Below are 26,781 nucleotides of genomic sequence, written 5' to 3' on the forward strand. Positions count from 1 at the left end.
TCATATTGTCACCCTCCATAAGCTGAAATACTACCCCTTAGACCCCAGTTAGGGTCCTCTCATCCAGCCAAATCAGTTGTCTTGCTTTGCACTGAGGAGGTGGTAACACCCTGAAACATGTGTCTGCAATTTGAGATTCTGGTTTAGTTAAGTCATGTGACAAGGCTCGTCAAAGGGTTGATATTGACTTTTAGGATTGCTACTTCCAATAGCTGGCACTAGAGTTCAAGTTCTCTTCTTCTCTGAACAGGTACATTGCATAACTAATTCCCACAGAAGCATTGAATAACCTATAAGTTTCCTTACACTGGCATGTCAGGCATGTCACTCTCCAAAAGGAGTAACATTTCCCCTTAGACTTAAATAAAAAACCTCTAAAAACTGAAAGTGCCCTCTCTCCCAAAAAAGTGTCTTATATTACAATTAAATATGAAACATGTATAAAAACATAGATTCTGAAGTTCAACCATGCACCCTGTGTCCTGTGTGTGACTGAAATACAACTGTCTGAAGCAGGAGCCTCTCCCCTCTGCAGATTATTGTCAAGCCTTGCCCTATTAGGCTAATGGGTGGGGTTTCAATTGGTCAACAGCTGAAAATGAATCTGATCAAAAAGAGGTTAACGTGCGCAATTTCTGCAAGATCTTGCAATATTAGTGGGAACTACTCTGATCTATTATGATTGATCAAGCAGATTGTTACCAGAAAACTTCTTAAAATCTCAAAGATCAGCAGATTAGATAAGGAAATGTGGAATCCAACTATTCACTTTTCACTGTTAGGCAATCTGAGCGTGTGCGTTGAATTGATGTGTCATGGAAGAGACAAGGTTAAGATGTGACCGTACAGAATCAAGGCAAGGTGTAAGGATGTGAGGTGAGAGCACTGTCAGTGACAAAAGCTAGAAGCCCCATGCCTGAGACTGCAGAATTGCCTCCAGCATCCAGGAGAGTGTAGGACAATATCTGTCCTCCCGAGCTGCTTGCAAGGAAATCTTCTTCACCTTCAGAGAAAGGTGTCATCAAAGACTTACTGATTGTTCATGGCTTCCTGAGCTTTACCAACAAATGCCAAATTCATGACCTGATTGCATTGTCTAAGATGTCCGAACCCTATCACAATGTCTTATTTGGAGTAGCATTTCCTTTTTACTAGAAAATGGAAAGCAATAAAAATGTTAATATATATATATATATATATATATATATATATATATATTTAATTTTTTTATGTATAATTTGTCCCGGAAGTATTTCGCTGTGTTGCGGGACATAGTGCGCGGGCGCATGCGCAGTAATGCTTTTCGGCTATGCCCGCAGTTGGGCAAAGCATACTGCGAGTGCGAGAGCGAAGATTGCATTGCGCACGCGCGAACTATGGAGGACAAGTACTCTAATTCTCGAACATATTGCAGACAACAGGGACGCATGGGGTGGAGTAATGAAGACGAAACGCCGCCCATCGGACCGGAAAAAAAGGCATTTACATATCCCGCCAGTTTGAGGTGACAGGTTCCCTTTAAAAAAATCCTGATTTAGATTCTGAATTGGCTTTTTTCCTAAGAAACAGCACCCCCCCCCCTTGTCTGCAGGCGATGTCCGGTATTACAGCTTAAGCCCATTCTAATGAATGTGTCTGCGTTGTAATTTCAGATGGAATGTATGGACAAAGGGTGTGCTGTTTTTGCCAAAAAATGAAAATAAATTTTGCTAGTACTCTAGATTCCCATTTTTCATCCGTCCACAGATTTGTACTGAATTGTGGTTTGTTTAAAATGAACTAGAAAAATCCTTTGGATGCTGGAAGAAGTAATAGGTTTTATACCAGGAACATTTCCAAAAGGTAGCAGCTTGTGTGAGGCAGCGTTATGTGGTAAGTCATCATTTCTATGGTAGAAATGTGCTCTGCCAAAGTCAACTTTACAGTAATGTTTTACTAGGCTGGAGCCGGCTGATCATTGGGCTCACCGATGAGCCATGGAGGTGCGGGCTCAGTGAGGCAACAGTGGCCTCTAGTGCTCAGAGTCATGATGCATCACTTATGTGCTCTCGGAGGTTTTATTTAGATTTTTACTTACTTACTACGTTATAAAAATGTTTTTTTTTATTTCTATTGTTTCAATGAAAAATCATTTGTGTTACTCTTTAAAAATGAATTCTGAGAATTTTATTGGCATCCTCATTGATCGGTATATTTATTTTATGCATAGAGCCATCATAGCCTAGTTATGTATATTGCGGTGATAAATACAAATATGTGCAAATTACAAACTGATACAGGTGAGGTGTCAGTACAGAATTAAAATAGGGAGCAAAAGAAAAGAGAAGGAGAATGATAAAAACTGAGGCAACAAATTTTGGATTTTGGCTATTTTTATTGACTGATGCCATTACCTCCTCTATCTGCTCTGCATTGTCTATTTCTATTTTTTTCTATTGTGCTGCATCGCTCAAATGTCAAAGCAAAGAATTTAGTTATCCCTTCCCTTGGAGTGGAGAGTGCGGACAGTGAAGAGAGGGATATGGGAAGACATTGAGGGCTGTCAATCACTTTAATATCAAGTCAATGTGTTTTTTTTTTAAAGAGTATTTTTTTCATATTAACTAATCAAACACAATCTAACGGTATAAGATCGACATTTCAGTTCAGTCTATCAGACTTTTCTCAAACTGATATTTTTCACTCCTCAGACGATTTGTGGTCTGTGATTTCCTCTTAACTTCAGTGTTTGCAGAGACTCTGAGATCTGATCACACTACAGGCTCTTTATTAACTGCTGTTTCCGTTTCTCTTCTCCAGCTCTAATTCCTCTGATTGGCTGATGTTGCAGAGGGGATGAGGAAGCAGCGACCAATTGATCAGGACACAGGTGCAACGCTGTGAAAGTCTTCAGTAAGGGACAGGGGCCTCAAACTGTCCCTGGAGCTGGAACCCTAATCATCCCTGTCCCAGGTGTACTCTTGAAGGTAGAGAGGCCTAGGTCTCTGACCTTGCTATGTTCCTGTTAAACTATAACTTGTCCCCTCACCTACCCCATGAGGCATGGGACAGAAATGTAATTTAGACAAGACACAAAGACAAAACAGGGGTAAAAGAAAACCTCTATAAAAAAAAGCACAAACAAACAATAGGGAGGAGAATAGGGACAGCGAGGAATATACTAAATGGGAAAAAGGACCAGCAGGCACAGTGGGTACGGAAAGTATTCAGACCATTTAACATTTTTCACTCTTTGCTTCACTGCAGCCATTTGGTAAAGTTGATTTTTTTTCTCATTAGTGTACACTCTGCACCTCATCTTGATTGAACAAAACCCCAAAAATGTAGAAATTTTTGCAAATTTATTAAAAAGCGAAAAACTGAAATATCACATGGCCATAAGTATTCAGACCCTTTGCTCAGTATTGAGTAGAAGCCCCCTTTTGAGCTAGTCCAGCCATGAGTCTTCTTGGGAATGATGCAACAAGTTTTTCATACCTGGATTTGGGGATCCTCTCCAGTTCCATCAGGTTGGATGGTGAACGTTGGTGGACAGCCATTTCCAGGTCTCTCCAGAGATGCTCAATTGGGTTTACATCAGGTTATTGTCCTGTTGGAAGTTGAACCTTCGGCCAAGTCTGAGTTCCAGAGCACTCTGGTAGAGGTTTTCATCCAGGATATCTCTGTACTTGGCTGCATTCATGTTTCCTTCAATGGCAACCAGTCATCCTGTTCCTGCAGCTGAAAAACGCCCCCATAGCATGATGTTGCCACCACCATGTTTCACTGTTGGGATTGTATTGGGCAGGTGATGAGCAGTGCCTGGTTTTCTCCACACATACCGCTTAGAATTATCACCAAAAAGGTCTATCTTCATCTTATCAGACCAGATAATCTTATTTCTCATAGTCTGGGAGTCCTTCATGTGTTTTTTAGCAAACTCTATGCGGGCTTTCAAATGTCTTGCACTGAGGAGAGGCTTCCGTCGGGCCACTCTGCCATAAAGGCCCGACTGGTGGAGGGCTGCAGTGATAGTTGACTTTGTGGAACTTTCTCCCATCTCCCTACTGCATCTCTGGAGCTCCGCCACAGTGATCTTGGGGTAATGAGAAAAAAATGAACTTTTTTGAATTTACCAAATGGCTGCAATGAAACAAAGAGTGAAAAATGTAAAGGGGTCTGAATACTTTCCGTACCTACTGTAAACACATTGCTGGTTTGCTGGAGTATTACCAAAAACAGAAATGGAGTGTTGTGTTTTTCTGACTTGATGACATTATGGGAAAGAATCCTACTTGTGTACACAACAGAAATGAGTGTAGTGCAGTGCATCAAATCTTGTCAATCAGTTTGGTCCTTTCTTTGCCTTCAACAACTTAAGTCTGAATGATGTGTAAGATGGTTCCCTTATGCTGGGGGGGCACTTTGGGCAACATTCTATGTAGACAGGTTGAACCCTATACCCATAAATGAGGTTTGTATGGTCAGTTTTCACGTGTTTTGAGGTGTGAACCCTTTGTAATATTTTGCTTCAGTATACAGGGTGTGACAAGGTCACTGGCGCTGTATGTGAGGGGAAACGTGTCACGAAGGTTACTATCTTCTGTGATGTGAATGCCACAAGTTTCTCTCCAGTACATTATATCCTGAAGGGTTAATCGACCATGACAGTGTCACAGTCATCAGATCTCCTCCCCAAGGGTGTAGTTGGGGATGGTAACCCCTTAAGGACCAGGGATATTTCCATTTTTGCGTTTCCATTTTGCAACTATGCAGCCTGCCATCCATCAGAGACACTGAGCTGTGCATGCTTGCTCAAATATGCACCCAACTTTGCCACCACCATAGGGCAAGTGGGAAGAATTGGGCCATGTGCCAGAATTGGCATGTGTATTAGATGTGCCTTTTCTGGGCGGTTGTGGGCTGCTATTTTTACGCTGGGGGTGCTATGGCCCCTTAACAGATTGAGAATACCAGCCCCCAGCTGTCTGCTTTAGCTTGGCTGGTTATCAAAAATGCCGGGGACCCCATTTTTTTTTAGATTTATTTAAATAACTAAAAAATACATCTTGAGGACCCCTCTATTCTTGATAACCAGCCTTATTAAAGCTGACAGCCGAGGGTTGAAGCCTACAGCTGTCAGTTTTGCCTGGCTGGTTATCAAAAATACAGGGGAACCCCACACCATTTTTTTATTTATCAGCGCAAGCAGGGAACAGTGATGTGAGCTGTCTTCACTTCAGCATCTGGCGCTGGGGAACAGCACAAGCAGTACCACTGATTCCCAGGTGCTAGTACGTGTCACACTGATGACACAGATGTCATCACAGTGTCATCAGTGTGCATGTGTGCGGGATGTTTTGCGGCCTGTGCTGCTGCCAGAAAAACTGACGTCTGAAAGAGCCCTTAGTGAACTCAATTATTTACTGAACTTTGGCCAAATGTTGCTGATTTTTAGGGAAAAGGCTCAGGAATACGAATATGAATTCGAATGTGCAAGGTTTGTGCCGAATTTGAGAAAGGTAATCATTTTCCAAACAAGGTCACTCATCTCTAGTTTTGAATAAAGATAAAAGTAGGACAGATTACTTCAAGCATTTTAACCCTCTTATATAACATTTCTCTTGTGTGTGATTTAAGTGCAGGGAAGCCTGTCTCCTTACCAGGTACAATTTGTAGTATGAATAGATCCAGAAAATGCATCTCAGCATTTGTTAAAATTTCATATGTTCTTAACTTGCAAAAAATACAGCTTACACAAACAATTTTAAGCATGAGTGTCACAGGCAAAGGCCTATCGGCCAATGCATTTAGTACTTACTCATGGGTGGCCAATAATGTGCATCTAACGCAATCTTTAAGCACATACAGTGGGTACAGAAAGTATTCAGACCCCTTTAAATTTTTCACTTAGTTTCATTGCAGCCATTTGGTATATTCAAAAAAGTTCCTTTTTTCTCATTAATGTACATGCTGCACCCCATCTTGACTGCAAGAAAACAGAAATGTAGTAATTTTTGCAAATTTAATAAAAAAGAAAAACTGAAATATGACATGGTCACAAGTATTCAGACCCTTTGCTCAGACACCCATATTTGAGTAACATGCTGTCCATTTTCTTGTGATCCTCCTTGATATAGTTCTACTTCTTCATTGGAGTCCAGCTGGCTTTAATTAAACTGAAAGGACTTGATTTGGAAAGGCACACATCTGTGTATATAAGACCTCACAGCTCACAGTGCATGTCAGACCAAATGAGAATCATGAGGTCAAAGGAACTGGCCAAGGAGCTCAGAGACAGAATTTTGTCAAGGCACAGTCCTGGCAAAGGTTGCAACAGAATTTCTGCAGCACTCCTAAGAGCACAGTGACCTCTATAGTCCTTAAATGGAAGAAGTTTGGGACCACCAGAAGTCTTCCTAGACCTGGACGTCCAGCCAAACTGAGCAATCATGGGTGAAGAGCCTTGGTGAGAGAGGTAAAGAAGAACCCCAAGATCACTGTGGCTGAGCTCCAGAGATGCAGTAGGGAGATGGGAGAAAATACAACAAAGTCAACTATCACTGCAGCCCTCCACCAGTTGTGCCTTTATGGCAGAGTGGCCGGACGGAAGCCTCTCCTCAGTGCAAGACATATGAAAGCCGGCATAGAGTTTGCTAAAAAAAACACATGAAGGACCCCCAGACTATTAGAAATAAGATTACCTGGTCTGATGAGATGAAGATAGACCTTTTTGATGATAATTCTAAGCAGTATTTGTGGAGAAAACTAGGCACTGTTCATCACCTGCACAATACAATCCCAACAGTGAAACATGGTGGTGGCAGCATCATGCTATGAGGGTGTTTTTTAGCTGCAGGGACAGGACGACAGGTTGTCATTGAAGGAAACACGAATGCAGAAGTACAGAGATATCTTGGAAGAAAACCTCTACCAGAGTGCTCTAGACCTCAGACTTGGCAAAAGGTTCACCTTCCAACAAGACAATGACCCTAAGCACACAGCTAAAATAACAAAGGAGTGGCTTCAGAACAACTCTGTGACCATTCTTGACTGGCCCAGCCAGAGTCCTGACCTAAACCCAATTGAGCATCTCTGGAGAGACCTGAAAATGGCTGTCCACCAACGTTCACCATCCAACCTGACGAAACTGGAGAGGATCTACAAGGAAGAATGGCAGAGGATCCCCAAATCCAGGTGTGAAAAACTTGTTGCATCATTCCCAAGAAGACTCATGGCTGTACTAGCTCAAAAGGGTGCTTCTACTCAGTACTGAGCAAAGGGTCTGAATACTTATGACCATGTGATATTTCAGTTTTTCTTTTTTAATAAATTTGCATAAATTACTACATTTCTGTTTCTGTTCAGTCAAGATGGGGTCCAGAGTGTACATTTATGAGAAAAAAATGAACTTTTCTGAATTTACCAAATGGTTGCAATGAAACAAAGAATGAAAATTTAAAGAGGTATGAATACATTCCGTACTCACTGTATAGTTTCTCCAAGGGTATTAAATCTGATTCATATTCTATGTCCCAGTGGAGGAAAGAGTAGAGAAATCTTAAAAGGATTTGTTGCTATCTAGAAGTATGGAGATCTGAAGTGTCAAAATCAATAGAACTAATCTATTGACTTTTTATCCTAAAATCTCTGATCTTCTCTGATCAAAGATAAAAACAGGATTCCTCTCTCCTGAAGAAAATGATGGGTTTCCATGTATGAGAAGTAAAGGCCCCTTCACATTAAGCGACGCTGCAGCGATACCGACAACGATCCGGATCGCTGCAGCGTCGCTGTTTGGTCGCTGGAGAGCTGTCACACAGACCGCTCTCCAGCGACCAACGATGCCGGTAACCAGGGTAAACATTGGGTACGGAGGAACGGACTGGTCACGTAAAGGTATTGTTGGATTTACCTTTAAAAAAGCTGAAGTAACAAAGAAATAGTTTGGGTATGAAATCTTGCTGACAGATTCCCTTTAAATAAGCACTCCCATGAAAAATGTAATTAGTTAAACCTTTACAAATGTACAGTTGTGGCCCAAAGTTTTCAAACTGACACAAAATTTGGTCTTTGCACAGTTTGCGCCTTCAGTGTTTCAGTGTTTTTAGATTCTTTTATTCAGATGTTTCTATGGTTACTGAAGTACATTTATGAGCATTTCATATGTTTTAAAACTTTTTTTTGACAAATATCAAGTTTATCTTAAAACTCGATATTTCCAACACTGACCCTTAGGCCTCCAGACTTCTGTCCATCTTCTTCATGGCTGAATTTCCACGTCTAGACAAGATCCTGACTGATCACTGTTCATTCTTATCTCATCAGTGCTTGCAGTTTACCACAATTTATGTGTTTTGTTTGTCCATGTTTTCCTGTACGACCAAACAGAAGAGAATAGGGAGCATAACTGGTGATATTGTGTCTTCTGTTGTTATAGACCCACACCAGCTCAGCCACATATTCGGGACATCAGGCATTCCTATCCTCTTCTAAAGTTCTCAACATCTGTATAAAGGTGCGATTAAATCGCTCACAAGCTCCATTTCCTTGGGGATGCTGGGGTGTTGTCCGAGACTTCCCGATCTGGTACAAGCTGTGGAGTTCTTCCATTACTTTACCAAGAAAACAAGCTCCTTGATCTGAATGTATGCACTTTGGACATCCACACACCTGAAGGAAGTTCTTACAAATGGCATGGGCAGCAGATTCGGCGGTTTGATCTCGAGTTGGAGTTACAACAGCAAATTTCGTGAAGTGATCTATCAATACCAAGCAGTACTCATACTCCTGATGTGCTGGGCCAATGGTCAGATAGTCTATCATTGGTAGTTCCAGTGGGGAGATGTCACAATGGCCTGTGTGGGGGTCCTATGTTCGGGTGGCTTAGCCATTTCACAGCTCTGACAACTTTGACAAGTCTCTTCTACTGATGACTTAATATTAGGGTCATAGAACAGTCGTTGTAGCCACTAGTAGGTTTTCTCCAGCCCGAAATGAATTCCTTGTTCATGCGCCTCCATAGCCACTTGGGATAAGAGCGTCTCAGGAATCACCGTCTGCCAGGTACTACCCAGTTCCTGCGGAAGACCTTTCAGTTCAAAAGTCCATCATTCAACTGTAAATTTTCCCAGTGACGTAGCATCCGTAGGACACCAGGGAACAGAGCATCTCTCTCTTGCCGTCTGGGCATATGCTTGGAAGACACCCATTGCCTGAGGCGAGCCAATTCTTCATCCTCCTGCTGAATTCGGACCCATTCATCGTGATACTGTCCCAATAAATAGGTTTGAGTTGTTGTTATGGACCTGGTGGTTAGGAGCACCCGGCACGACCTGATAGTTAAACTCACACAGGACAAGCTCTGGGATGTGGGATCTCTGCTGACCGCAACCCCTAATCCTATCACAACAACTAGAAATAGCCGTGGAGCGTTCCTGACACTCCCTAGACGCCTCTTCACAGCCTAAGAGCTAACTAGCCCTAGAGATAGAAAATAAAGCCTACCTTGCCTCAGAGAAATTCCCCAAAGGAAAAGGCAGCCCCCCACATATATTGACTGTGAGTAAAGATGAAAGTCACAAACGAAGAAATGAAACAGGTTTCAGCAAAGGGAGGCCAGACTTACTAAACAGACAGAGGATAGGAAAGGTATCTTTGCGGTCAGCACAAAAAACTACAAAAGACCACGCAGAGTGTGCAAAAAGACCTCCGCACCGACTCACGGTGCGGAGATGCCACTCTGCATCCCAGAGCTTCCAGATAGCAAGGCAAAATCATGATATCCAGCTGGACAAGGAAACAATGAACAAATAATAACTAGCAGGAACTTAGCTTCTGCTGCAGTAGACAGGTCACCAGAAAGATCCAAGAGCGAACTGAGCCAATGCAGGAACATTGACAGCTGGCATGGAGTAACGATCTGAGTGGAGTTAAATAGAGCAGCCAACCAAAGGATAAACCACGTCACCTGTGTAAGGAACCTCAGAAGCAGCAGCTCCACTCACAGCCACCAGAGGGCTGCCATGGACAGAACTCGCCGAAGTACCATTCACGACCACAGGAGGGAGTTCGACAACAGAATTCACAACAAGTTGTCACCTGTGTTTGTTCCAATGTGGCTGACACCATCCTGGCAGGGTCTCGGATAACCGGAACCTCCTCAGCTTCCAAATTCTCATCAGGATTGTGCCCAGGCCTCCCATAGTTCACTCGAGACAAGGCATCAACATGGTTATTCTCTGCTCCTCTCTTCTAGGTGATTTTGTAGTGGAACTTTGCCATCCAGGCAACCAAAAGCTGTTCCAGCGCCTCTAGTTTTGCTCTTTCCAAATGGGCTAGAGGATTGCTATCTGTGTGCACATGGACTTCAGATACGGACAGGTACTCAGCGAACTTCTCTTTCATAGCCCACACCAACGTCAACAGCTCCAGTTTAAAAGAACTATAGTTGTCTGGTTTCCTCTCAGAATCATGTAGAGACCGGCTGGCATAAGTGATCACTCGCTCTTTTCTCTTCTGTATCTGGGACAACACTGCTCCGAGTCCGTGTAAACTCCCATCTGTGTGCAGAATAAATGGCTGCGTGAAATCGGCATTGAAAAGCACAGGTACCTTCGTCAGGGAGCATTTTAGGGCTTGAAATACTTCTTCCTGTCTTTCACACCACTGCACGATCCAGTTTTTTGCACTCGCTGGCACTCCTTTTAACAGTTTCAGCAGTGGATTCACGATGCGGGTGATATTCTTGAGGAAACGCCTGAAATACCCTGTGAGTCCCAGAAAATCTCACACATCCTTCATGGTCTTTGGGGTCGGCCAATCCTGCAATCTTTTCTCAAGATGGCCTCACTCCTTCTGCAGAGACAACATGCCCCAGTTCCTCTATTTGAGTGCAGAACAGATGACACTTGTGAGGCTTCACTTTCAGCCCATATTGCTGAAGACAGCTCAGCACTTGTTCTAGCCTCTGAAGATGTCCTTCAAACATTACAGTAACATTCTCTGATGGGTGCAGCGTTTCCAGTCGGTATCTCATGTGTGATCACTGTGGTGCAATCAAAATCATCTTTGTGTTTTTGATATTTCCCTAACAGGGCCTCCACCTGCTGAGGCGCAAGGTCAGCCAGCTCGGCTTTCATTTGTTCTAAAATCCAGCAACCCTCTTGCAAATGTCGCGGGTCAGGTGATAACGTTGTGTCTACGGTAATCATCCAGGGACCCTCTTGTTTGACGGTAAGCTGTACGGCCTGGGGTAATACTAACTCCTCTGGCATACACATGACTTGAGCCACCTCACTCCTGGGAGGTAAAGTGACATCCTTCTCTCCTAAATTTACGCAGCTCACGAGCACTGACCCATTTTGCACTGTAGCCAATGTTCATGCTTCAAGAATTCTTGACGGCAGCTGGTCAGGATTGCCCGACTCGAAATGGACTTCCACTCCTTCCAGAGGAATACTCTGATCGGGGAGAGTATGCACTGTTTGACCTGGCAGTAAGACTCTATTGAATGTAGTAGGTGCAATTATTTTTCCCAATGCCTTTCCACCACTGGAAGTCTCCTGAGCTTGGGCCGTTCTGATGAGCTGCTGAAAGATCCTCCTCTGGGGCATAAGGGTACGCCACTGTCTCAGGAATCTTTCCGTGGACTCATCATTAAGAAGGCTTCCGAACACCTTCAGCACATTCATGCCCAATGTGATGGTATGCTCAGCACCAACCCTTTGTGGTAAGTCTTTACCGCAGACCACTATATTCATCCTGACCACCCCTGTGACCGGAATGGGCAACTGGTTGGCCACTGTGAGCTTAATCACTGGCCCCGATTCAGGTCGCATGGCCTCAGTAAAGTGGCGGCGAAAGTATACTTTGTGCAACGTGGCCCCCTGAGAGCCAATATCGACTAAACAACGTACAGCTCATCCATTCATTTCTGCCCAGACCAGGGGGCACGCAAACAGCAGATTGGTGGGACTTCTAGCACTCCTTTTTGACAAAACAGGCTCCAGGCAGCGTCCCCTAGGCTCAGAGCCACTTAGTTTAATGGTTGGCATTGTAGAGGTCTTCCGTTCCTCGCGTATCTGCTGCATCTCTTTGCGCAGGTCTTCCGCCCATTGGGGCACAGTAATTGTGGTGCTGGACACCTCTCCACTCCGGACCTTCCCCACCGGAACTATCACCCCCTGCTCCTGCTCGTGCGTGCGTGCCTCACTACCTATTTCAGAGAAAGTCATACTGGGTTTGACCCTAAGGCATTCCCGCAGGGCCCGTTTCAGCTTTACACATGGGAACAAAAAGAGAGAGAGAGGGGAGTGCACATGAATGGTATCAGCAGGAGGATGAAAATTGTGATGGTCACGGACCTACTCACCATAGAAGGTTATGCTCGACAAGCATAACAATGTTATGTGGCTAGAGGAATTTCCAATCCTGTGGAGCAAATGAAGAGCAGCTACAAAGCGTCAGCACAGTGCTGTTCAGCAGATGGTAATCGAGAAAAGGCTACTTGGTCCGAAGAGGTGTCGGCATGTAGGAGACTCAAAACGATGCACCCCAGTGATCAAGGACCTGCAGGTCACGTGGTGGAAGGTCCTGGAGCAGCAGAGAGAATAGCTCCTGCCGCAGTCCCTCGAGGAGGGAAATGCAGTAAAGTCAGATAAGATAAAGCGGTCTGGAGGGAACGCTGATGACAGAGGCCACAGGGATAAAAATAGATAATATGAAGTCTTTATTCACAACGTGTTTCTACGGCATGTAGCCGTCTTCTTCAGGTGGCAGTAAGTCACCTGAAGAAGATGGCTCCCTGCCGTAGAAACGCGTTGTGAATAAATACTTTATACTATCTATTTTTATCCCTGTGGCCACTGTCATCAGCGCTCCCTGCAGTCCGCTTTATCTTATCTGACTTTGTTTCAGCATTACATCACGCAGACCCATCACCAGCTGGTCCTGCAATACTACGTCTACGGAGCCTACACCTACTCCGTTCTTACGTTGGCCAAACAGATGCATGCGCAACTCTCCTACGTTAGTGGGGTCCCCATGCGTCTCCTCCAGTATCAGTAAAACTTTATCCAAGGTGTCTCTCGTCTGGGGGTGTCGGAGCATAACAGAATCCCTGGCCTCCCTATCTAAAGCCATTATAGCCACCTCTTATTCTAGGGCCAGAGTCATGGGATACATCCTCATCATCCCCCTTAGATGCTCAGTCCAACTCCAGAGCATGGTATTATTCCTGGTAAATTTAGGGAGGTTGTTTAACATGGCCCCCAGAGAGATGCTGGATTTGGGGACTCCTCCAACTACTCGATCTCCTCCGCGCCACTGGGCAACACCCTGCCGACTACGCCAAATGCAGAAATCGCAGGAGATGCTGCCACGGACAGGAGGCAGACCAAGAGTTAAGGGTTTTTATTAAACAATGCACAGGGAGTGAGGGATTGCAGAGGGATAGTAGGAATAGGGCAGAACTGTGAAGGAGGAAGGATGGGTAGGGGTGAACGATAGTTCAATATGAAAGTGGTGGCACTTATCAGATTGATGTCTTCTGGTATGCAGAGTTCCAGGGTTTCAACGGTGGCACCGACAGCAGCGGCGTGTGGGGTCTTGGTGTTGTCCACGGCAGGCGAGGATCTAACGGTGGCACCGACAACAGCGACACTTGACGTCTCAATGCAGTCTCTGAGAAGCGGGTAGATTTCCCATACCCAACGGTGTCTGGCACGGTACTGAGTCCAACGTGAGGTACCGCCGGAACGAACTCCCGCTCCACGGTGTGTACAGGTCCTTGTTCAATAGGTACTGGCTTAGCCGGGAGTCCAACATGGCGTCTTACTAGCGGTATGGTCTGAGGTGTCGGCCCTGAGTCACTTCCTGGTGAGGAGGGTGGCAGGATTCTGTCAATTGGTCGCCTGCCAGTGAGAACAGCGGTGGAAGCCGTGGTTACAGCCACGATATAGGCTGCATCCACCCCACACAGATGACTTCTAAGTATCTACTATCCACATTATTGGCTTGAATAGCCACTTTTCACTCATCATATCGCATCCTTCTGTATGTAATTGATGAAGGTCTCTGGTTGGGACCAAAATGTCTTGTCACATACTGGGATTGAATAAAATCATTACCCTTAATGAAAAGTTGAGTGCCCGGTTCTGTTTTATTTGTAACTACGGTTTGGTAAGCTACCCGAGCACGCTCTTGTTTTTGTGCACACGTTCTTCTTACACGCCTGCCAGTGAGAGACCTCTTTGCCGAGGGTCTGTAGGAGTGGCCTGCGCGCAATCGAGCTGCTCTGACTTTGCAGCAGCCACAGCGCCAGTCATGCCACTCAGCTTTCTCGTGCGAGCTCTGCCACTTTTCCCGCGCGTAGTGCTATCTGGCCTCACCTAGCCCAGTCACATGACTCAGTTTGTTCAGCAATCTCAATCTTCCCTCCTGCAACATGTAAGACAGCCCTGGCAGTTCTGGAACTGGCGTGGAAAAGGTACCCCTGCTCTGGTACTCCTCCTTACATTATCATGCAAAAAAATAATATATAGGAATATATTATATTCTTAATATATTACCTCCCAAAGTAGATGCTACATTTCCTTTAAGAGTACATAGTATTTGTGATTACAAACAATGAAAAAAAGAATTTATTTTCCAATATATGTAGTAACTTTTGGTAGTTCTTTGGCCTCAGGTGACTTTGTTCTTCTAAATAAATAAACATTGTCTATTACTGGAGATATGACCGGCTGCTGTACCTTCTAGTGCACCTACAGGCAAAGTAACTTTTTATCGCAACTTTTACCTAATTTCCTGCCTGTTCAGCAGGATATATATCACCTACAGTTACCACAATGACATCTTCTCTTTGATATATGTTCTAATTTTCTACAGTACAAATGAACTGCTAGTCCTAAAGATTTCTCGGAACAAGTTTACTGACACTTGGAAAATCCTCTCCATATTAAAATGGAAGAAATCATGAGAAAATTACCTAATGTTGAAATCAGATTTTTGTGTTAAATTATTTAAAAAAAGGGTTGGCAATGTTTTTTTTTCATATACAGTATATCATGATATTTATTTAAAAAAAATCAAAATTAGTAATTACAGTTTTCACAATTGCCACTGAAACATATTTAGGCACATACTTCCTGTACTTTCAGGAAGAGTTTTCAGCAGGCTCATTATCATCAGAAGCAGGATTACAATTACAGGTACAGCTCTATACACAGTTAATAACACGAAGGTGCTGCATCTTTTTGAGCCCTTTGGGGTATCTAGGATCAGAAGGTCGCAGCAATTGGCAGATCGCAAGTCCTCTTTGGAGTCCACTTGACATTTATCTTGAGTGGATGGAGCTAATTAATTTTCACTTGGTGTAGAAAAGGTTAAGAGTTCCTTTTTGATCCTGCTGAGATTCCATATGGCTCTATTCTCAGCTGCCGCATTTTGCTGCTACTCCTTTCCATTATTTAAACTCACTCCTAGTCAACTCCTATGCTGGTTATAGGCTTTCTACGTTAACCTTCTGGGAGAAGCTGTTCCAGTCCATTGAGACTTTCTACCAGTTCTGTTGGATCTCTCCATTTGTCTCCCTCCCTGTGTTTCCTTACTTTAGCAGTGACTTTAGTATCTTGCTGCCCTACTCACTAGTTAGGGTTAGCTTAGGGCCAGCCTGGGCTTAGGCAAGTGATAACGCAAGGGGAAATAGATACATCTAGGGACAATCGAGAGCACAGGGTGCAGCCTCAGGTGAGTGTTTAGGGGTCTCTCCTTTCCCCTTTCCATATTGTCAGGGCACCCTTTACCTTCTTTCCCTCTCTTGCATCTCATACCGGTCATTTCCTTGCTCCAGCATGAGAACAGGATCCACCAATCACAATAGGCGATGTAACAGCTCCCTCTCCCTTCAAAATTACATTTATTAGATGCTTCAATGCAAAATAATAAGGTCAGACTTTGTTTATTATGGCTAATGTGCTGTTTTCTAAAACGACAGGAAGTTCTAAAAAGCCCCAGTGAATGGTGTGAAAATTGCAAGAGTTCAATTTTTTATTTTTACTAAATATTGTGATCTGAAAAAAAAAATTACAAATGTATAAAAATACATTTAACATAAAACCCTGTATTAATTGACAGGTCATTCCTGATGATAGCTTTCATTAAGACTAATAGAACATTCTCGAAAAATAGAGATTTCAAATTAAAATAGAATCTTCCAAAAGAATCCTAAACTGTAAAAAAAAAACAGTTACCAGAACCTTAATATGGGAAGTGTTCAAATTCTTCATATTTACTTCATCAAGTTAAGAGCGCACCAACTATTATTTTTTTTCTCTCCTCAGGTTAGAAGGTAAATGCAAAAAGGTCTACAGGGTTCAGCTCCAAATGTGCTGTTTGTCCTCTTGTGGTACGCTCACAAGCTAGAATCTGTTCAGCCACTTTTTGCTTTTGATGAAAATAAACTGGCGAAGGCCTCTAGCTGGTGGAAGCTCCAGGGGCATTCAGTCCTAACTTGCCAGCTAAAAATGGTTGGCAGTTGGAAGATTTATGGGAAGCCTTAAATAGTCCTAGTCATACACCCTTTCTAGGCCATCCCACCTCCATGCCATTACCTCTTTTCATTTCTGTTGCACCTGACCGTGAAAACGAAAATCTTTTCTGGGCTCTGGTGTTCAGGGGAGTTCAAGAGATTAGCCAACTCTTACAGAAGTCCACAATGTCTCCCTTTTTCCAGAAATCAGGATATTCCAGAAGACTTGTCAAGAACAAATTAAGCTGAATCTTGAAGGACAACTCCTGGCTACTCAATACTTCTTCCCCAGAGGTAGAAGATACCTAACCAGGTGGCGCCTAAGTTATCTCATGCTTTAAAAAAGAAAGCGAGTTGATTCCAGGCTGAGGACCATGATGCACTTGATTACGACAAGGAATGCCCAGCAATTGATCTCCATGTATCAAGATGAGGAGGATGTCTTGGGTACAAATTAAATTATAGTTGTTTATGGTCATTGGTTTAATATAGTCAGTTAGTAATATTGACTTTTTATGTGGTGGATATCATCAATAATTGACTGCTTTGCCTGGCGGAAAATTCTGTGGTTTGAAAGGGTTATATGAGAATAGAAAAACATAGCTGCTGTCTTCTAAAAAGGCCTCTTTTATCCATAGGCAAGGTGTTGCAATGCAGAGGAGCCATTTTAAAGGGGTTGTCCAGTATATACAGTACAGACCAAAAGTTTGGACACACCTTCTCATTTAAAGATTTTTCTGAAATCCCACTTATTAAACCTGACAGGGCACACCTGTGAAGTGAAAACCATTCCCGGTGATTACCTCTTCAAGCTCATCAAGAGAATGCCAGGAGTGTGCAAAGCAGTCATAAAAGCAAAAGGTGGCTACTTTGAAGAACCTAGAATATAATTCATAATTTCAGTTGTTTCACACTTTTTTGTTAAGTATATAATTCCACATGTGTTAATTCATAGTTGTGATGCCTTTAGTGTGAATGTACAATTTTCATAGTCATGAAAATACAGAGAAATCTTTAAGTGAGAAGGTGTTTCCAAACTTTTGGTATGTACTGTATAAATATATATATATATATATATTTTTTCTTTTTTGCTCCTATTAGCTAATGCTACACCTATCCTTGCCATTCTTTCTTTACTGACCAACGAGCCATTCAACCACATGACTGCTGTGGCCAATCACTGGCCTCTGGTGGGGCTACTGTCTAAGCATGGGACTTCTGAGGCCAGTGATTGGCCACAGAGCTATTGAGATTATATTGACATGATCAGTTGCCTGGAAGTAGTTCAAACTAAGAGGGGACAGAAGCAGTGGTCAATTAAAGTGGTAAGCAATCAAACGTCACTAATTAACTGTAGTGGTTATGTTCCGGGCAAGCCACAAGAGGGAGGTTGGATGCAGTGGTCAACTGACACCTAAGCCAGAAAAGGAAGGCGGAAGACATGAGGAGAAGGTATGAGGAGAAGTGGAGGTCTGGTAGGTGATCACCAAAATAAGTTAAAGTGGATAAACCTTTTCAATTAATTAAAAATCAATTTCATAGTGGTGCGATTTTTATTTTTTCTGAGAGCTGTATACTTCCACGTGTTTATGTAATATATTGCAAATGCTTATGACTGGAATAGTTTGTTTCATTTCCAAATCTGACAGATCAACCTTTTCAATTCATAGGTAATAGGTAACTTTCAATGTGAACATGTTTTTACGGTTTAGTGAAAATGTATGATGAATAGCCAGTTTCCCAGGTTACATAATGATACATAAAGACATGTACCGAAACCTCCATGGCAGATGGAAACCTAACAATAGAAAACATTATTTCAATTTATCTTCAGACATTCTAGAATAGAATCTCCTGAAGGACGCAGCAGTTTACATAAAAAAACACAGAAATTGATTCTATATAATTCAATGACTTTGTCACTAATAATGCACTGCTGCGGCAAACGCTTTAACAAGGGAAGGTATATAATGTAGATAAAACCGATCAGCTATCAATCGTTCATCCTAGATGGAATCAATGCACTGACATGTGAGGGAGGATAGAAAAAAATGATCATGGTGGGAGGTGGAGGAAGGGGAGTGTGAAGGGTTGGAGATTACATGGGGAGCGCTCCCTTCATAAATACAGTAGACCTGATTCTTCGATTGCTTCTTTTAGCAAAATGGCTAAGTAACAAATGAAAACTAATCAACATGTTAAAGTGTTGTACCCAACTTGGCAAGGTATCACATACCCACAGGTTAGGACTCTTAACTTAAAGGGAACCTGTCACCCCCGCCCCCCCCAGTGCCTATTAAGGTAAAAGAGTCACCTTCAGCAGCACTAAGGCTGCATTCTGTGAAGGTGGCTCCTATGTTTTGCTCCCTAAAAACGCTGAAATATTCACTTTCTATAAATTGCGCACCATACCTGTATTGAGTTCGGGGGGTACGTTTTTTCCCCTGACTCAACCTCCTCCCAGCCGTCAATCCCTTCAGTGCACCGGGCGCCGCCTCCTTTATGTTTCCTCACGTCACCGGTCCTGCGCAGTGCTCTCATTTTTCGGGCATGCACCGTGTGTGCTATCCTGTAACTCACATCAGCTGATGTACTGATATCGTGCCTGCATGTAGCAGAGGCCCGAGATTCCGCCCGGCAGCGTGTTATGATTTATTCAGCTGGGAGACAGTTGAGTCAGGGGGAAATAACGTACCCCCCCCCTACCCGGACTCAATACAGGTATGGCGCGCAATTTAAAAAAGTAAATATTTCAGCGTTATTACAGAGCAAAAACATAAGAGCCACCTTCACAGAATGCAGCCTTAGTGCTGCAGAAGGTGGCTCCTTTACCTTAATAGGCCCTGGGGGGTGACAGGTTCCCTTTAAGAGACAACTATCTGATCACTGAGGGTTGGACAGCAGGGTTCTCCATTGCTTCAAGAACAGGGCTTTGAAATACCCCTTTAAGAGTGGTGTGGCGTCTAATGCTCTATTGAATATCTATGAGTTAAAGTGTTTCCATGGTCACCTGGCAGCTCTAAATAGAATTTTCACAGATGGGCTTTGCAGTAGCTACGCCATCGATCAGTTACCAGGTGAGACCTGGCCTTCAACTTTTAACTCCTATTTAGGGATGTAGACTTGTACGAGAACCCTAGGTTGAGTACTTGGATTAGTTGCTGGCCGGTGGAGGTGACTGACAGGAATGGCCAGGTAACTGGGTCAGAACCAGGAAGTACATACAATGGACAATATCATAAGTCAGAAGAATAGTCAGAAAACTGACCAAGGTCAAAAACAGGACAAAAAACTAAAACTACCAGAGTAAAGCACAGAGTTATGAATTAGATAAAAAAGCATCTTTAACCTCTTCACAGGAATGTGAACTTAAACAGGGACTCTGGGTTGAGTCCTAAGAGTAGGCGCTGTGAGGAATAGTCATGCAGCCAGGTCAGAACCAGAAGGTTCAAAGGGACAAAATTGTGAGCTTGAAGGATCATTAGTAAACTGGCTGAGGTAAAAACGAGAATCAAACCTGCCAAGAAGGAGCAGAACAGCAGGAGGATGGAACCAGAGGTAGTGTGGACAATAACTGGCAATTCCCTAAGTAAGCGAGGAGATTTAGTAAGGTGGGGTATGGTTCTATTGGCCAAAGTAGGATGCCGTTTACTCCAGCTGGACAGCAAACATACCCTTGCTGCCAGGATAGATAACACTACAGGATCTAACCACCATTGTCTCTATTTGTGACTGGATAGAGCCCCCAGAGCCGCTGCTTCCGATGTCTTCTCCATCACCAGAGTGAATGTGGCATTGCCTGGTGACAAAAGTAGTTATCACAGAAGCAGGTCCAAGAAGAGACTATATGACAGCGCTTGGCTATCTCTGTCAGTCTTAGTGGCATTGCACATTACAATGGCAGTCATTAGCAGCCACTAACAATATTTCAGGATATTTCAGTGCACTGTTCTTTGGTTTGATTGTTCTTTGGGTTGAATTGTTGTGGGTCTCAATTTCTGTATTCACAGTTATCAAATAGATAATTGTACAGGAGCTAGGGTGCAAATAAAGTGCAATAGGGTCTTATCCGGTATGAAAATTAGATTTTATAAAAATTATGCTAACCTGGTACTGTTGTGTACACACAACAGTTTTTAAAGCGTAGCTACTCAGCTGCTGAAGATTCACAAGTCAACAGACCAGATTGGAATATTGTGGAGAACAATGGGGATTTTTGTGCTGCTGGTGAAATGATGAAGGGTCCCAGACACACAGACCTGTATTAAATGCAGCTTTCAATGTGTTTCAAAGTTTACACACTTCTTCAGGATAAAACCACATGTGGTTAATTCATGAAGAAGAAGTACAGTGATAAAATGGAATAACTGGATTTTGCTATAGTCAAGGTATCTTCACTCCAAACATCCAGCCATTTTTGGAAAGAGTTAGTATATGTTGCACATCATTTGTTGTTTTTTACTATGGCATTATCCCATCAAAATTGGGACTGTTGGTTTTCATCCTTAACCCCTTCAAGAAGGTCTGGACTTTGATATAGGAGGATTTCCAGGTCTGAGTGCCCAAAGTTCTCAAATGAGGAAATGGTTCCTCTAAAGGAGCAGTTTGGTAGAGTAACGAGGCCAAGGGTTGTCACCATAAGAGGGAAAAGATGTGGTCAGTAATGGGCACAAGGGTCAGAGTAATAGTGAAATAGAGCTATCTTACCAAAAAGTGGAAATTTCTGGACATTTTGGGGACTGTCACAGGGTAGGGGTTTAAACGTCCTTTTTTGGCACAATTACATTTTGGTAAGTATGAAACCGCAAGAAGCAGGGAGCAGAGAATCGAAGGGACAAGAAAGGGTAAGGTCAGGAACAAGACTGAGATCAGGATCAACACCAAAAACAAACCTCAAACAGGCAAAGTATAGCAGGACAATTCTCTTTCAATTAGGCCATCAGGCCAGACTTCACCTTTGGACCATAACAAAAGATCCAGATCAGATGAGCTGTAGCCTGAACAAGCAAGGCCACGATGAAGTCCAGGAGCTGGGATAGGATGGACCATCTGGTTGCCCAGCAAGAAATGAAGAGAAACCTAGTCAGCGCTAAAAGATCTAGACCAAATAGAAGACCTAGCCAAGAATCATTATGAGGACCTACGGTGATAGGGAAGATGGAGAACGAGACTAGAATAGGTGAGTATAACATTTTATTATCTTTGCAACCCTTTCCCAACACTTGATTGATACTTTGGGGTTTGGAGAGACTTCAAATCATAGTACACATATTTTCAGGGCAAATTAAATTTGAACCAGATGATATTTGGGCTGAATCAAATCTGCTAATCAATTTGGGACAATCTGCCTGTTCATCTCACTAGCAACTACACCAGTCTGTGGTTGCCAACAGTCAGTTCGTGACAATGGCTAGGTGAGTAACACCCATTCATGCCATACTATGGGAGTACTCACATGGAGCTGTGTTTCAATACCAGACACAGCCATATAAAAGGGAGGAGCTTTTTTTGAAAGACAAACTTAACTCTTTATTTCTAAACTCAACCAACTTTTTTAAAGGCTTGTTTTAATGTTCTACAGCCAGGAGTGCACCACTCCTTTGCCTCAAAGCCTCCTGTTTTGCTGGGGGCAGTGTGTTCCTGAAGATTGACGGTTTGGACCAGTGACACGGTCACCCCACTGGTCCGAACTGTGATCTCTCCCAGGCTTATAGCAGAGCTAACTTTGCCTTTGCAGCATGGGAGAAGTGCGGGAGGACTGAAGCTGGCCGCATCCAGAAATCTATCCGGCTTCAGAGTGATGTGAGCAGGCTGTAAAGCAATAGAGCCCACTAGCAGCACATACTCCTTCCTTAGGTAACCAGCCACTTCTGCAATCTGATTGCTGGTAGCCTAGCCAATGAGCTGTACACTATAAAATAAAAAAAAATTCTTGAGGTCTGAAAGGGTAAATAATGGGCAGTCTATTGCAAAATTTCATGCTTTTACAAAATAGTTTGCAATTTTTCAAATTTTTCCTATTTAAGAAGATGAGACAACCCCTTTAATGAACCAAATATTGATGTAATAATGATACACATGAAGTACTAAATAGAGATAAAGAATAATGTTACCAGACTGATTGCTGATGGTTTCCACAAAGCAACAAAACACGTTTGTATTGTACAGACAAATAAATAATAATAATACTAATAAGTGACTAAATAAGTGACTGACTACATAAAAAAAGAGAGTTCTCCGAAAGAAAGTGAATTGACAATTTTGGGAGTTTAGATGGAGCTGGAGCTTCTCCTTTAATGAATCATTAGCAAACATTGATAAATAAGATGCTCAAGCATGGTTAACCAGGGAATGAGAAACGAAGGATTCTTTACACTTGGTTTCAAGCTGAGGGACGATTGATAAGATAATTTATGTATCTGCTCATCTGAGATGTGATAATAATGACAAGAGACGCATTTCAGTTCTACATCACCACCAACCCCAATTCTTATTCATTGCAAATGGCGAAAAATAAGAAAAAGGTACTAGAGACGTGACTAGACCATAACATTTCAATGTTTCACACCAACATGATTAATAAATGAAAGAGAATTGTTATTTACAGCACAATTATTCATTCCTCTAGGAACCGATGTTAGCATTTAAAGCCGCTGCTTGCAATTATTTCCACTAAATCATTGCATTGATTTACCAAGATGTTCTCAGCACCATCAGCTAATACATATTGATGGAAAGAGCCTCACAGCGCCCATTGTGTGCATTGAAAACCGACCTGTCCGCTCTACTGACATGTCTGTTTCAGCAAATATAATGGGCAAGTAATAATTGTTGGATTGCTGTGAATATCACTGCTGGGACTTCCACTCATCTCCAGGATGGGTTACTCATGTTCCCAGTTTTCCGGCTGGTCAAGCATGTGTGGCACCCCAGGAGTTCAGGTACCACAGTGGTAATGCCTTTCTCTCGGGGAGGGTGATGCCTTGCCTGGAAAAGAGGAGAATCCCTTTGGCAGGTAAGCTGTAAATTCAACACATTCTGACTCCAGGCCAAAAGGGGGAGCTCTGAATCCGGTTTTCAGGGGAGCTTCCCTAGATAATATACATTCTGGTCTGAAGGAGGAGTTAGGTAGTCTTGTGCAGACAAGGAACAGGGAAGGAGCACAGGAGAAGTCAGGAGCTAGAGGAAAGTTGGAAGGGGGCTCCCTCTAAGCTAGAGCACAGAAACCGGGCACCGGGAGCCCAAGGCTGTGAGGAACTACAAGTCCCATGGCAGAACCGGAGGGCAGGAAATTGGAAGTGACTTGCCCACATTACACCTGAGGTACAGCAACAACCAAAGCCCGGAGTCACCGTGAATAGAGACCCCAAGGAAACAGCTCGAGTTGCCTGCCGTGCAGGTACTGTCCCAGGACAGGAGAGAAAGCATACCTTACCAGAAAGCCGCAGGCAACAAGGGACTAATATTCTGTGCATAGTGGAAGGCTCCCAATCTGACCTGACCAAGGGGGTTCAATCTGTTTACAGGCTGCCTGGACTCCACCATCACCTGTTGCCAGTACCCTGGACTGAAACTGACTGCCAACAGTAAACCAGGTAAAGACATTGCAACCCCGTGTCCTTCGTTTATTCTTGCACCACACCACTCTGGCCAAACACACCGGGAGCCCTGGGGACCCTGCGGGAAGTGACATCGCCCCCAGATGACCCCTTTAAGCAGCGTCGGTCACCTCTGACCGAGAACTACAGGTGGCATCATGAACTTGTATTATTTTCACATCCCTTTTAAAGACTGTTCCCCTTTTACTTGGGCACCCAGGGCCACGGACTGGGTCGCCGCCACCGTGACCTCCCATTTAACAACGACCGGACCCGGTACTGAGTACCCCTAGACCCTGGCGGACGACTCACATGTGCTGTGAAGATACGTGGCTGTGCTGCGCTGAACTAGGCTGTTCTCATCAGTTTCATAGACTTCTAATGAAGAGGTAGGGAGAACGCAGCAATACTTATGTAATTTTGGAACTGATTTATTAGTGACGACTTGGGTTTTCACTCGACTGCTCAATCGCATCATCACCATCAACGTTTCTGGTATACGGGAAACTTCAGGTAACCCTTTAGACTCCATATTCATCTAGCATGCGCCAAGTCAAGTGTTAACCGGGATTCTGCAAAGAGGTTAAAGGTGATGCAACCAGATATTATACCCAACATTTACATCCACAGGATTAGGCTAGGGTCACATTGTGTTAGCAGCAGCCCATTCAGCACATACGCTAACGGGCTGCTGCTAACGCAAGTGCTGGCACTACATCACGCTAGTGCAGATGGAGCATCTGCTAGCTCCATCTGCGCTAGCAGTGACGGACCCAGAAACGCTGCAGCCAGCGTCTCGGGTCCGTTACTCAATGACGGCGCATCACTAGCGCACGCCCATTGTGGGCGTGCGCTAGGCGAAGCGTCCGGCATTGCATTCAATGGCAGCATTAACGGAGCATGTTACACCGCGTTATGCCGCGGTGTAACGTACTCCATTTAACGTTGCCCCTGAACGCAATGTGAACCAAGCCTAAGTGATCACATGTAGATCATTGTGTCTGACTGATCCAAAGAAGTGAGCTCTAAATTGCCCCATCTGAATAAAGAAGCAGCTGCGTATATGCCATTACTCCTCTCATTGTCTATGGGACTGCCAGAGGAAGCCAAGTGCAGTGCTTGGCTACAGTATCCTGTATCAACTGAATATGGCATTTCATAGAGTCCAAAACCAATCATCCTAAAGGTTAATAACTTTACATTTTAGGAATAACCATTTAAAGGGGCTTTATAAGACTGTAGCATTGATAGTATATCCTTAAGATGCATAGCCAAGTAACAAACCGTACATCTTTTACTCAAGCACAGTGCCTTGCATATGGTTGTGGCTGCATCTGGTACTGCAGCTCACAGCAAATAAGTCCTTTAACAGTGAACGGGACATCTTTGCCATACATATAAAGGGACAACAAAATATACAGCGCTGGCAAAAATTAAGAGACCAACACATCAAAGCCCTGTCATGGGCAGTCCAGTCTCCAGACCTGAACCCCATTGAAAACCTCTGGAATCAAGGGGATGATGGATAGGCACAAGAAATCAAAGAAAGAACTGCTGACATTTTTGCCCCAGAAGCAGTGTGAAAGACTGGTGGAAAGCATGGCAAGACGCATGAAAGCTGTGATTAAAAATCATGGTTATTCCACAAAATATTGATTTCTGAACTCTTCCTGAGTTAAAACATTATTAGTATTGTTGTTTCTAAATGATTATGAACTTGTTTTCTTTGCATTATTTGAGGTCTGAAAGCATTGGGTTTTTTTTTTTAAATGTTGACCATTTTTCTTTGTCAGAAAAAAAATACAAAATTTATTGCTTGGAAATTCGGAGACATGTTGTCAGAAGTTTATAGAATAAAATAACAATTTATATTTTACTCAAAATATACCTATAAAGACAAAAATCAGACAAAATGAACATTTTGCAGTGGTCTCTTAATTTTTTCCAGAGCTGTAAGTTCCTGGGCCGAGGTAAACAATGAAGGGGATGATCCGCTGCTGCCCCTTAATTTAGCTGAGTGACAAGCGGACCTGGAATCAGAAGTAAAAAGTGGAAATCAGTATCACATACCCAAAAACCTCATTGGGGGATTGTACTTTTTTGCTTGAGTGATTTAGATATTGAATGAATTAAATATGTAATGAAAAGAGTGAAAGGTTTCGCAATTTTTGGCTATGGACACTGCATGTGGGAATGTGCCCTAAGGGGTTTAGTGCAGTGACAATAATGTAATATATTTAGAGATGATCGAATCTGCCAAGATTCAAGTTTGCCAAATCAAGCAAACTGTATAAGGAAATTTGGTTTGCGTCAAAATTTTTCATCACAAATTGAATGTTCCTGATTATGCTCTGGGGTCTATGGACCCCTGATTGTAACAAAAGTAGGATCTGAAAAATAAAAAATACTCACCTGTCCCACTACACTCCAAGTTCTTTTTGCCTTCACCAGTTGAGCTCATCTTCTTCTTTCTGCTTCTCTGTGGGATGGGACTTCCAGGTCCACCAGGCCTTTGACATCACAATGTGCATCGGTCAAGGTCTAGTCCGTGCCTCTGGGAACACGGGGCGCATCGATAGTGCAGCGCATCAGGTTAGATTTACACTTGCCTCTGTTTAATGCACCATTCACTAAATAGACTGCTATTTATATCGGAGAGGTAATAGCTGCACT

The sequence above is a fragment of the Ranitomeya imitator genome, chromosome 1 (genome assembly GCF_032444005.1).
Source record: "Ranitomeya imitator isolate aRanImi1 chromosome 1, aRanImi1.pri, whole genome shotgun sequence".
Classification (NCBI taxonomy): domain Eukaryota; kingdom Metazoa; phylum Chordata; class Amphibia; order Anura; family Dendrobatidae; genus Ranitomeya; species Ranitomeya imitator.